Raw genomic sequence first — 13,378 nt, 5'->3', positions numbered from 1 at the left:
GAACTTTTGGCAACTTTTTGACATTTGAGTTCACTAGTTTGCTCGCTGGCGTTTGAACTAGTTATTTGTGTTTATACAACTAGAGCATGTAGGCAACTTGGCATACAAATTCCATTGTCATATATACAAATAGCTAGTTTGGGATGAGAAGTGCACAAAGTAGTGAATCTCAAATGACATACACTTTCTTTATAAACTAGTATGATATATTAATTTATATTAGTGCAAGCAATGAAAAAACACACTGGATTTTTTTTCTTGCTTCTCTGTGGATATTACTTTGAGTACCTTCGATGGATTTGTTGCTGGTTGCTAGTTATTTCGCTCAGAGCTACTGGATCTACGCATCTGCTTAGTTCAGTTGACTGCTGTTGGGATGGTTGACTCTTGTTTCTCTTCTGTGTGAACTTAATTGGTAGCAGAAAGGATATTATTGTTTTATTATACTTCGATTGTCACACAATTTCCCTGCATGTGCCCTGTCATTAGGCTGTTGTGTGTGAGCCAGAGAAAAAAACTTTTTTTATTGAAGGGGGGAATTGAGGATACTATATCCATAACACGTGTCTGCATCTCGGATGATGATCCAAGTACATCATGCACTACCATCTGATCTTCCTTAACAAAAAAATCTCCTTTTTGTATGTTTTCTTTTTTTAATCAAACGGAGATGAAGCTATCCAACAGTTAACTGAATTTCAATGACTTTCCCCTTTTGAGAGTTTGTTTCCTTGCTTTACGTAATTTCATTGACCTGAATGTGGGACCTTTATGCGGTATAGAATTTGTTTTTCCTCTTCTCTTTGTGACACTTGTTCCTATGGATTTTGCTCCTGTGCCATGCATACTGTCTATTGTGTCCACTACTAGAACTTTTGGTACATTTTTGTGACATTTGAGTTCACTACTTTGCTCGCTGCCATGTGAACTAGTTATTTGTGTTTATACCACTAGAGTGTGTAGGCAACTTGGCATACAAATTCCAGTGTCATATATACAAATAGCTAGTTTGGGATGAGAAGTGCGCAAAGTAGTGAATCCCAAATGACATACACTTTCTTTATAAACTAGTATGATATATTAATTTATATTGGTGCAAGCAATGAAAACACACACTAGATTTTTTCTCTTGCTTCTCTGTGGATATTATGAAATATTCACTTCTACACATCATTATAGGTTTCTCTTGGTAAACATAAGATCCAAAATGTGTCTGTCCTCCATAAGTTGAATGTTCCCAAGAATAAGAAAAAGCAAAAGCCGGAGATGCATGAAAAGAAGAATGTGATACATGACACCCCGTGGACATTGTTTTAACTTCTTTCTAGAAATCAGCATGAGGAATGGTTGAGGACTGACACCAATTCTTTGGGGGAAAAGTCATACTCAAGCCGAGATAGCTGTAGTTGATTATGCTTAAGTTGTTACCAAGGACGGTGCCATTGATGTATGAACAGAGCTTGACACTTATTTCTAGATATGTTTGGCATCGGAAAGCATGATGTACACTAGTTGATGCAATTGCGGCCGTAGTCCATAACACAAAGTACACAGTTAGCCAGGTTGAGCCAAGAAGTGTTCCAAGCACATCATTAACTATTGAGGAGGCTGGTACAAGTCTTGCAAGCACAACATTAACAATGGAGCTGCTTGCAAGTTTTCGTGCCAAGATCCAATCGAGAGGCCCGAATTGATGTCAAGCCATGGCCGCAAGGAGCTCGACAGCCACAACTACTGATTTGATCTTCGATGAGGAGCTCACTAATGAAGGTCTGAGTGCCATCGATGAGTATGTGAGCGATGATGGTGGAGGCGTGCCTATGGAGGAAGAAGAGGGGCGCTCGGGGTTGGCATGCACAAACGACGCCATTTGGATGATTTGCCTCAAATGGAATTTGAAGGCACTATCCATGTCCACATAAGGTATGATAAATAAAAAATTCTACAAAATCATATATAATGTGTAAATAGATTTTTGCATTTATTACCTACTTGACATAGTTTCAGTGATCTGAATGAGGGACCTTTATGCGGTATAGAATTTATTTTTCCTCTTCTCTTTGTGACATTTGTTCCTATGGATTTTGCTCCTGTGCCATGCATATTGTCTATTGTGTCCACTACTAGAACTTTTGGTACCTTTTTGTGACATTTGAGCTCACTAGTTTGCTCGCTGCCATCTGAACTAGTCATTTGTGTTTATACCACTAGTGTGTAGGCAACTTGACATACAAATTCTAGTATCATATACATAAACAGCTAGTTTGGGATGAGAAGTGAGCAAAGTACTAAATCCCAAATGACAAACACTTTCTTTATAAACTAGTATGATATATTATTTTACATTGGTGTAAGCAATGAAAAAACACAGGATGTTTCTTCTCTTGCTTCTCTGTGGATATTATTAAATATTCACTTCTATACATCATTGCAGGTTTCTCTTGGTAAACATAAGATCCAGAATGTGTCTGGCCTCCATTTGTAGAATGTACCCAAGAATAAGAAAAAGCAAAAGCTAGAGACGCATGAAAAGCAGAATGTGGCACATGACACCCGCATGGACTGTTGAACTTCTTTCTAGAAATCAGCATGAGGAACGGTTGAGGACTGACACCAATTCTCAGGGAAAAGTCATACTCGACCCGAGATAGCTGCTATCGATTATGCTAAATTGCTGCCAAGGATGGTACCATTGATGTACCAACAGAGCTTAACATTGATTTCTAGAAATCTTTGGCATGAGAAAGCATGACACCAGTGGACGCCATTGCGGACGTAAGCCCTTGCACAAAGGACGCAGTTAGTCAGGGTGAGCCTAGAAGTGTTCCAAGCACATCATTAACTATTAAGTAGGCTGGTATAAGTGTTTCAAGCATAGCATTAACTATACCTTCAAGGAGCTCGATAGCCACCGTGCTGATTCGATCTTCGATGAGGAGCTCATTGATGAAGGTCTGAGTGTCATTGATGAGTATGCGAGCGACGACAGTGGAGGCATGCCTATGGAGGAAGAGGGGGCTCTCGGGGTCGGCATCTGCAAACAATGCTGGTCGGAGCAGCCTTGTTCGTGGACTTCAACAGAGGCCCGTAGTCAAGAACTGCATTCGAGGGTGTGCTGCACACCACTCGACTGCCTATCGCACCATGGGACCACGACAGCTACTACGCCGCACGACCACATCAGCTAGGTGATGTGGAAATCGACCGCGCCTTCGGCCAGCATGACCGCCTGCCGCCGCACCCTTTCGCCCACTATGCACCGGATCCAGGGCTAGGGTCACTGGATCCAGAACCAGAGGGCTCGAATCATGTACCGATGGACTTGATTCATCTGCATTTGTTTTGCTCTCACAACCGCCGCCATGCCCATAAACTTCGCATTATATGTTCCTACGCCGGTTTACCTCCACCTTTCACTTTCCTACCCTCACTCCATCGCTTTCAACACCCGTGCTAACACCCTTTGTCGGCCTTGATTCAGCCAAGTTCTTTCTTTTTTGGGTCGAAATAGTGTATTTTGGAACAGTGATGCCGTCGACTTAGCCTAGGGTGTGGCCTCCATTTCTCACTTTCTTATTTTAGTTTTTCTTTCTCATTTGCAGGTTCGTGCTCTATAGCCTGTTCGGCAGGCCGTAAATGATCATGGATTATTTACTGCTGGCTGGTTTGGTGTGAGAGAAAAATATTGTTCTAGCTTATAATCCACGATCGTATACTGAGCAAGCGAACAAACTGTTGATTTTTACAGCTTCATAGTTATTACTAATTATTGCTCTTTTTTTTCCTTGAAGGATTGCCTTACGAATCACGTGATACAGGCATTATGCTTTTCCTCAGGTAAGTGCTCATTTTTGGCTCATATCTCTGTTGCCTTCTAGATGGTCCTTTTCTTTATAGATTCCTCAGGTTCATGTCCATTTTTACTTTCATGTTGATTGCCTTTTAGTGATCCTTTTCTTTATCGATGTGATCTTTTTAATAGATTCCCATACCATTGCTTGTGTCCCATACTATTACCTTTGATTTAGTAAGTGTTAGTTGCTTAGTCCATGTTATATATGGCCAAATGGGCCAGGCATGATGGGCTAGCACGGGCACGTCCTGAAAAAGCATGACACAGGCATAGCTCGGCACAAAGGCCATAGTGCTAGTGCCGGCATGGGCATGGGCCTAGTGTTGTGGCTGGGCCACAAGTCTAGCCCACAGTGCCAGCACAGGCACAGACATGGTTAATGGGTTGGTACTATGCTGGCCCGATATGTCCTAGGCCGTTGGATGGCCTAAGGTTAATTAGCACCATTGGATCCAATATTGTGGAGTATATAAGTGCTCCAACCCTAGCTCTTCACTGCCTGCTCCCTTCTAGCCTTCCTCCTGCCTCCTTCTTCCTTTCATAGCTTCTTGCTGACTCAAGCACGCAGTGGCGCTGCCCTCGGCCTCATGCACGCGGTGGCGTAGGTGTGAGTCCTCGGGCGGATCTAGGCATAGGACGTGAGGCTGCTGCTACTCCACGGCAGGGCAACGACATGTGTTCGTTTAGCGTAATGCTGCTGCTCCATGGCGCGACTACAGTGCTCCATGATGCACGGCTACTGCTGGATGGTGCGGCAGCAGTGCTAGAGATAGCATGGAGTAGCACAGTGGGCTGTTGTTTCCTTTTGCCTCGCACAATCTTCTCATATGGTGCACCTACATTTTTGTGTTAGGTTCATATTTTTCTATGGCTATGTGATTTGGAATGCTTCACGTTTCCTATATATGTCATGCCTCGTGTTGATTCCAAACCATCAAAGGACATTTTTGGTTGGGCAGCCTCCCATTTCCAACATGTAGCCTGCCTCTCCTTGACTTCAAAGCAACATTAAACACTTGTTGGGCCTTCTGCCACCACATATTCCTATTATGTGGGTAAGCAATTCATGCCTCCTTTTATGTTGCCTTTTCCAATTATGGTTGTAGGGAACTTTCAGGGCACCTACGTGTGCCCTAGAAATTCCTAGGATCTCAAAGCCTGCAAGCAAAAGGAAGGAGAAACTCTACACAAGTACATCCATCGCTTCTCCAAGTAGTGCATTGAGCTCCCTGATATCGTGGACGTGGACATGATCAGAGCGTTCATCTCTGGCACAACCAATGAGGCACTCGTCCATGAGCTCGAATGTTGCAAACCATGGACTACATGGGAGTTGCTCGACCTCACAATAAGCCATGCCTCCAGTGAGGAGGCTGCCTACGCAATATTCTAGAAGCACAAGGGTAAGGCCCAAGCTGAACCCATGAACAAGGCCAAGGACCACAACTGATGAGTGAAGGGCAAGAAGGATAGCTGGAGGTGCCACGACAACGAGTTCAGTTGTGGTAGTCGATAGGGTCCACAAACAGAAGACTGGCTAGTTTCAACCATGTCAGTTTCGACAAGATATTCAAGATGTCGTGCTGCAACCACGGCTAATAGGTCAAGCACACCCTCAAGGAGTGTGACCTCATCAAGCGCTACTTCAGTAGTGACTACAAGATGACCAGGCACGGACGCGCCGTCTGGGCCCACCGGCGATGAAGAGAAGGGGGTACGTATCCCTGACCCCAAGAGGGTGCCTTATGATCTTCGGTGGACTGATGGCATATGAGTCCAAACATCGATAGAAGATCATAGCTAGGGAGGTCAATGCGGCTGCCCTAGGTGAAGTCATCTTAGCCTTCCTGAAATGGTCAGGAAATCATGATCACTTTCGGTAGGAAGGATCACCCCAACCACATTCCGCAACCAGGATGCTTCCTCCTTGTCGTTGACACTGATCATTGGCAAGACCTTCCTATCTTGAGTCCTCACAGGATGGTAGGAGTGGCTTCAACCTTCTCTAAGCTGAGACCTATGATGCCATGGGACTTCCACGGGCAGTGATGTGACCATCTAGTGCAGTCATTCCATGGAGTCATACCCGGGCTTCAGCCCATTCTCCTTGGGCAGGTCAACTTATCCGCAATGTTTGGAAGGTCAAGCCAATTTCCACATGGAAATGCTCACCTTCAAAATAGTAGATTTTCTCAGCATCTACCATGCCATCCTAGGGTCGACCATGCTATGCCAAGTTCATAGTTGTCCCCAACTACACCTACCTGAAGCTCAAGATGTTTGGCCCTCATGGGATCATCACTGTAGGAGGCAACCTCTAGTGGGCCCTACCTATGTGAACGGGAGAATTATGACATCATGACTGCCACATGCCAGCCCTCGAGGGCTGAACCTGAACATGACTTCCCTATGCTGGTAGGGGACCATGTGGAGGTCACGCTCCAGTGACCTCGATTGAGGCATGCGATAAGGCAAGCGACTGACACGGCACGAGGATGACACAATCCATGAGCGCCAGGGCTCAGCGATGCAGCGCACTTCTCGATTTAATGAGCCACATGATCTAGGCCTTGTCGTGTCAAGCACCATAGACAACGAAAGCCAAGACCAGTGGTGTGGACATTTGGCGTTCACATTAAAGCTACTCTCAGCCAGCTGAGATTTTGTACATAGTGACCAGTGCCCTAGAGATCACATCATGCCTTAGTGGACACAAGCCAAAGCGACACTCTAACGATGCGTGTAACCCAAAGCGACCCTGTGCCGATCAACGTGTGCCAGTTAACATGGCTCGCTCATGAGGGCCACACTACAGCATACCATGCATCGATGTTCACTAGAACAAAGATCGATGCGACCTAAAGGAGGACAATAAAAGGCATGCTGCCGCCAGACCTGGTCCATGATGCTTCAATCACAAAAATGGAGTCGCACTAGACTAAGCTTTGGGGGTTGACCCCTAGGCAAGGTCTCAACTATAGCATTCAAACGATCGGATCAACAGTAGATGTGTGAAAGAAAAAGAAGTGCGGGACACAAATTGAAGAATCTTATTCATCAAAGGACCCTAGGTACAACTTAAGGCCCCTAGTCACCGCCGTGGATGATGTCCTCCACGTCCACGGTAGCCATGACAGCGACGGTGGCAAAGGCTGAAGCCGCCAACCAACTCCACCTGCTCTGCCTACCCAGAATGGTCTAGGAACCCGAGCACCACCTAGACAAAAGTCTTGTCCGGTAGCGGAGCTGTAGGGCGGTGAGGGTGACACCTGACACCTTACCAAATTCTAGCCACCATCCGCACGTTCATGGTCCTCCATCAGAAGAGCTTCCTAGAGACGTGCCTCCCCCTGCCTCATGGCGGGAAGCCACCAGCTGCTCCTCTAGCGCTAGCAATAGAATAATAAAAGGGTCAACAACCATGGAAGCCAACAAGAAACCATGAGGTAGAAGAGCTACACTCACCCACAATTTAGCCCTGGACATCAGCTGCCACTGCCTGTGTGGTAATAGTCTCCCTCTCTAGGGCCTCAAAAGCTACCTCAACATCACCAAGGTAGCCCCTCAACCGGTTGACCTCACAGGCAGAGTCGATGTATCGCTCATGGGCCTCCTCCATTGCACGGCAGACCTCATAGAACTCATGTCGATGGAACAAAGAAGACGATGACGACGAGGATGGCGAGTTCAACTTTGCTTCTAACAAGATCACACCGCAAGCAGAACCAATAGCCCCTCTCGATGTGGCGAGGAATGCGGCCCTGGATGTGACATGGCCAGCCCTAGTAAAATCTTAACCTCTAAACATCAACCTCGAACTCACCCCTACTCTTATAGAAATACTCGAAGCATGGAGGCAGCCTACCGCCCTCTGGTGACTCCTTCCAAGAGCACTTACCATGACCCATACCAATGACCCCAAAGGCTGGAATTATGGATATGCAAAGGGAAGATGAGCGAGCAATAGGACAGGCGACCCGACACAAACACCTTACCAGTCGTATCAGCTCAGCAAATTTATAGCCACCATAGGTTCGTGAAGTACTCGCAAGTCCGATTGCATTTATTAACCGCTTTTTCACAGCGTAGGGGAGGCTGATTAGATGAAAGGCTGAGCGGTGGACGCCAACACGGTAGCATATCCTGAGTAAGCCTCGTGTCTTTCATTATCTTTCGATTCATGTGCCCACATTTTATGGTGCATAACCATTTACAAGAGGGCACCTGCTAAGACACAACATGGCTAGGGGAGGTCGATGCTTGGTGATGCTTAAACTCATAATCCTACCACCAACATATAAACAAAATGAACAAATGTAAACACCAAAACATAGAATTAGGGATTTTTACTTACACTTTCCACAAGTTTTGGTACAAGCATATTTTGCAGGTCTAGCCTAAGGCCTGCCACGTGAGGGCGGTGGCCAATGGCAGTGGTCAAGGGACAGCCAACCCTAGGGGGCAGGCGACCCCCTGTGGGTGCCTCCCTGCCTCTCCTCACTCTAGCAGTGGCATGCCATCATGCTAAGGCTGATGCAGCCCCGACCTCACGCCAAGAATAGCTTGAGGCACCACCATCCTCCCTTTATAAATAGAAGGGTAGTGCTCCTCTCTAAAACACACAAGGAAGAAAGCAAAGGAAGAGAGGGAGAGTTTCATTTTTGCTTAGCTTCAGCTAGAATAAGAGTGGAGTGAGTGAGGAAAAAGTTGGAGAAGTGTTGGGGCAGTCGGCAACCTCCCTTAGTGTACTTGCTACACTTAGGGAAGCATGTTGGAGCTAAGTACTCCTCCGCTTGTACCTCTACGAATGACTTACTAATTGGAGTAAGAAGTTTGTGTTTAACTTTGGTATTGATATACTAAGAGAGCTACCTTTGTTCATTATAAACTTGTGGGTTCATTGTTCATCCTTGTGGAGGATACTCTACTAGAAGGGCCCTGATAGAGATGGATAACCCTTGCATGCACGGTAGAGTAATAGTTGATAGCGTAGGACATGGTGTCTAGGCTAGAAGCTATCTTCGTTTGCCTCAGTTTCCCATGGTTGAGGGGTAGGTGGCAAGGTGGTGATAGCCATGTCCATCCCTCGTATTCCCCCATGTCCGAGTTCGCTGCTAGCTATAGTTCGAAGGTACCTAGCAGGACCAGGTATAAGCCTGATTCCCTAAAACAAGTCCATAGTGTCCAAGTTATCTCCGCTTAAGATATATATCCTTAGAAAAACCTCACTACCCAAGCTACCTTTCTCTTGTTTTCTTTAGGTGAACTAGCTAAGAGACTTACACATCCATTCCTTTGGGAAAATACGATACCCTAAATATCTCTAGGTGAAATGCTACAATGGTGTATCCATGCACTTACGGATTCCACTACTTATGCTAAGAAACACCAACAAGCATTTCTGGCACCGTTGCCAGGGATCGGTTGTTGTTTTAGTCTCTAAACCTAGTTTGCATGTGTATCTTTTATTTTATCTTTCTTTTCTTTTTATTTTTTCCAATGGAGCACCTGAACAATTCATCAACTTTCTGCTCCTAAGGGTGAGTTCTTAGAGCCACCACAATCCTCGAAACCGATCATAGCTTCTAGCTATGAACTCTGCCCTGGCTTTATAGCCATGGTTCGGGAACAAACCTTCTTAGGGTTTGATTATGAAAATCCTTACCATCACCTTAGGGAATTTGAGCAGCTCTGTGCTTGCCTAACCATTTTAGGCATGTCACAAGACACACTTCAGTGGAACTTGTTTCCTTTCTCGATGAGAGGGCAAAACAATGGTATGCCCATAATGTAGGGAAGGTAGTTGGCGATTGGGAAGAACTAAGGAATAGATTATGTCTTGTGTTCTTCCCTATATCCTGAATTCCTACCCTACAACAAGAGATCCTCAATTTCCAACAAAAGGAGAAGGAAACCATAGGTGCAGCCTGGGACCAATTTTCAATCCTAACACATTCTGAACCAGACTTGTCTATACCCAACCATGTGTTATTATAAAATTTTTGGTTAGGGCTTAATAATGAGTCTGCCCTAAAACTTGACATAACTGCCGGAGGTTCGTTCACGCACAAAACCACTGAGGTAGGAGAAGCCCTCCTAGACCGTATTATAGAAAACACTCCTCCCTTAGAACCCCTCCATGTAGAGCCTATGATAAGTCATGAGGAAGTCTCTTTGGCCAAGGCTAAACCTGCACTTTCCATTCAAGAGCCCTCACCCAAACCAGAAGATCCAAAGGAAGGTTTCCAACCTTTGGACCTTCCACCTTTCAAGGATGATCTCTTCGAAGATTTCAGAAATACCTCGAATTATTCATGCCAAAAAAGGCTACCAGTCCCTGTCACCCCTTTAGACCCACGTAGCACCCTAGTTTTGAGAACAAAACCAGATACGGGCCATATGTGAGCCTAGGAAGTCAAATCTCACATATAACTACAAATAAGGGGTAATATCAAAAGACAATGCTTAATATAACATATTATTACAAGAGATATAACCTTAGATAGCATATAGTGAAAAGATAACTTTGATCATTCGGGTGAAGACTCCAATCCATAGGGACAATTGACTAGTTGATCACAAGCCTAATTCCTCCTAAACTCTAGCAATCTGGTACCCATCTAGGATTTTTCCAAAGATTTAAAAAGTAAAGCAAGCATAAGTACATGTCATACTCAACAAATATAACATGAGGTTCATGAGGCTCAAAAGGCTGACGCTGGTTTAACTGCGATTAGCTTTTAATGAGTCATCTTTTAGCAATTGGGTGGCAACAAGTTTATTCACAAGCCCATATAAACACATGATCAGGTAAACATAAATAATGAATAGCATACACATTAATCATTAGTGAGCATCTTTATCATCAGTATCATCAGTGTTCATCATCTATTCCATAAGGGTTCTAAGGTCACTCGTGACCATGAGCACGGCTGATATACCAATTTTACACTCTGCAGAGGTTATACACTTTCACTATGAGTCATGATACCCATATGCCTAGGTTAATTACTCCCAAAACACTTCCAAGATGAGCAGACAGGGTTCACTATGAAGCATTTCAAAGGTTCATCTAACAAGTTAAGCCCATTAGATTCACTCGACAAACAGATATAGGAACCCCCCTATCGAATGGCACAATTCCATCACGGCTATACACATAAAAGTAGAGGCTATCCTATACCCAATTCAGCAAGCCATTCTTATGCCATAAAGGTAACGTCTAATAAGCTAGAAAAGATCCTCATACTGAGCTAAAGCCAGAGCCACTGTAGCCCTCACAATTGTATTGTAAGTCCTGGATGTTCGCTTACAGATAAGTCCTTAGGGAGAGGAATCTAGAGCACCATAAAAATAGCCCAATGCTCTAGCCAAGTTACAAGGTCATGGTCTTTAATTGAGCACTAGCATCATACTACCCAATGCAATACCCCATAGGTGACAAGGAATCCAAGATATTAAATAGCTAGGGAAAATTTACAACGGTTGCCAAGGCAGACACATGCATATGACTAAATTATTAAAGTGAATAGGACAACAAGGATGATCCCATGCTATACTTGCCTTCAACTCTGATCCTTCTTCAAGTCCAAAACTTTAAAAGAACTCCTTGATCAACACGTAAAGCTCACCGACTAGACAAGATCATAAAGCACCACACAAGCATCCATGCAATCATACACAAAGCAAACAATAGAACTAAATTCAAACAGTACACCAACCATAAAATGAAGATGAAAATTTTGTAAAATGAATATATGTCTCACTACGAACACACAGACGTGAAGATCACGAAAATTAGAGCTATAACGAAAAAGTTATGAATTAAACAAGATTTTCTTTAATAAAATAATAGATTAAAACTAATCTCGAATTTCAAAAGTTGAAAATAAATTTAACAGTAGGACAAACATGTAGATTATGCAATTATGAATCTAATGCAACTTGAATGGATCAAATCAGAGTTAAAACGAAAAAGTTATGGCCTAAAGAAAATAGTAGCAAAATTGTAAATAGATGAAAGCGTATTTTGAATCTAACAGAGGGAATCTACACTTTCCAGAAAAAGAAAACGTATTCTAGAAGTACTGCCTTGGACCATGGGTTCTATTTAGATAAAACTGATGGGGCTCTTTCGCAAATATTCCATCCCAGTGATGAACTAGGTAGCGGCGCCATGACCGGTGGCAAAAAGCTCACCGGAGCTCATCGAATTGGCGACTCGGGCCTTCATTGGTCACGGAAAAAGCATGGGGAGCAAGAGGAGACGATGGCAAACTCGACTAGCAACTTATAGCGGTTGACGGCGAGTCTACGGCATTAGGTAGCGCAGCGGGGCGGACAAGGACCTTAAGCTTGGTGGCGGCGGCTAGGGTTTAGCAGTGGCGGCGAATCTCAAGGCGAGGGCAGCACGTGCGACTTGGGTGGATGCGGGCGGCATGGTGCTCAACTTTTATGGGGTGGGAAGGCATGGAGCGCATGGCAAGACGATGATATGGGGCGATGATGGACTGTTGGCGGTAGAGCAGACCCTAGGTCAGTGAAGTGAGGTAGAAGAGGGCATTGACATGTGGGCCTATGGTGGCAGTGACTCTAGGCACAGGAGAGAGGAGGCGTGGGCGACGCGGTCTACTGGGCCAGCCCATGAGCGAAGGCGCGGGAAAGAAAGAGCTAGGCCTGCAAAGGAAAGGGAAAAGGGAGCGGGTCATAGGAAGAGGGAGAGCGGAGCAGGCCATGGGGGAGAGAGGGGGAGGACTGGGCCTTCAGGCCAAAAAGGAAAGAGGGAGTGTTTTTTTTCAAGACTACTTTAAAACATTGGAATTCAATTTTGAATTTTTGGTGAAAACCACTCACCTCAATAAATCAAATGCAACATCATGTATGCACAACAATGTTGCTACACCCTATAATGAATTTTAACTTCAACAAAGTTTTTATTTTTCTAAGTTTAAATGCTCACAAAAGGCAAAAATAAATCAAATTCACCTATTTTAAAATCTTGCAAAATTTAGGGTGTTACAACCCACTAGACAAAGAATTCCTTAAAGAATCCTTTAGGGAGTTAACCACCATTATGAGCAAAGAATGGGTAGAAGAAGTGGAGTCTTCGTTTGAAGCAATTCAGATTCACACCCCTTCCCTAATCATTCAATGCAATATTTGTGATGACATGATGGGTGTGCGCTATAATCCAACTGTCGAGGCAAACATAATGTCTACATCTTTTGCATCCGCTTACTTTAGTAATGAACCTCTTGCCCCAACAAACAAGGCACTCAGGATTGCTCCATAGTCTAATTTGAAGGGACTTGGGCCCCCCACATAATATAACAATATATCATGAGAAAGTCGAAATGGTTCTTGATTTCCATATCTTTGACACCCAAAATTTTGACATCATGATAGGGCACCCCCTAGAAAAACTTTCACTAAACCACCTAAAATAGGGGGGTTGGACATTAAGATAGGGAGAGACACTTTCATGATTCCTATCACTCGAGCAAAAAAACTCAGTGGTAGACACTC

General features: G+C 44.3%; 1 non-coding gene across 1 annotated transcript; it reads left to right on the top strand.

The window, feature by feature from the left end:
• The first annotated feature begins 532 nt into the window (after positions 1–532).
• LOC136514622 (small nucleolar RNA Z195/SNORD33/SNORD32 family) lies at positions 533–619 on the top strand. The gene has a single exon (XR_010773773.1). It is a non-coding gene; the product is annotated as a small nucleolar RNA Z195/SNORD33/SNORD32 family (small nucleolar RNA).
• The last annotated feature ends 12,759 nt before the right edge of the window (positions 620–13,378 follow it).

The sequence above is a fragment of the Miscanthus floridulus genome, chromosome 16 (genome assembly GCF_019320115.1).
Source record: "Miscanthus floridulus cultivar M001 chromosome 16, ASM1932011v1, whole genome shotgun sequence".
In the NCBI taxonomy this organism is placed as follows: domain Eukaryota; kingdom Viridiplantae; phylum Streptophyta; class Magnoliopsida; order Poales; family Poaceae; genus Miscanthus; species Miscanthus floridulus.
Note: the sequence above shows the minus strand (reverse complement) of the source record. Positions and strands in the feature narration are given on the sequence as shown.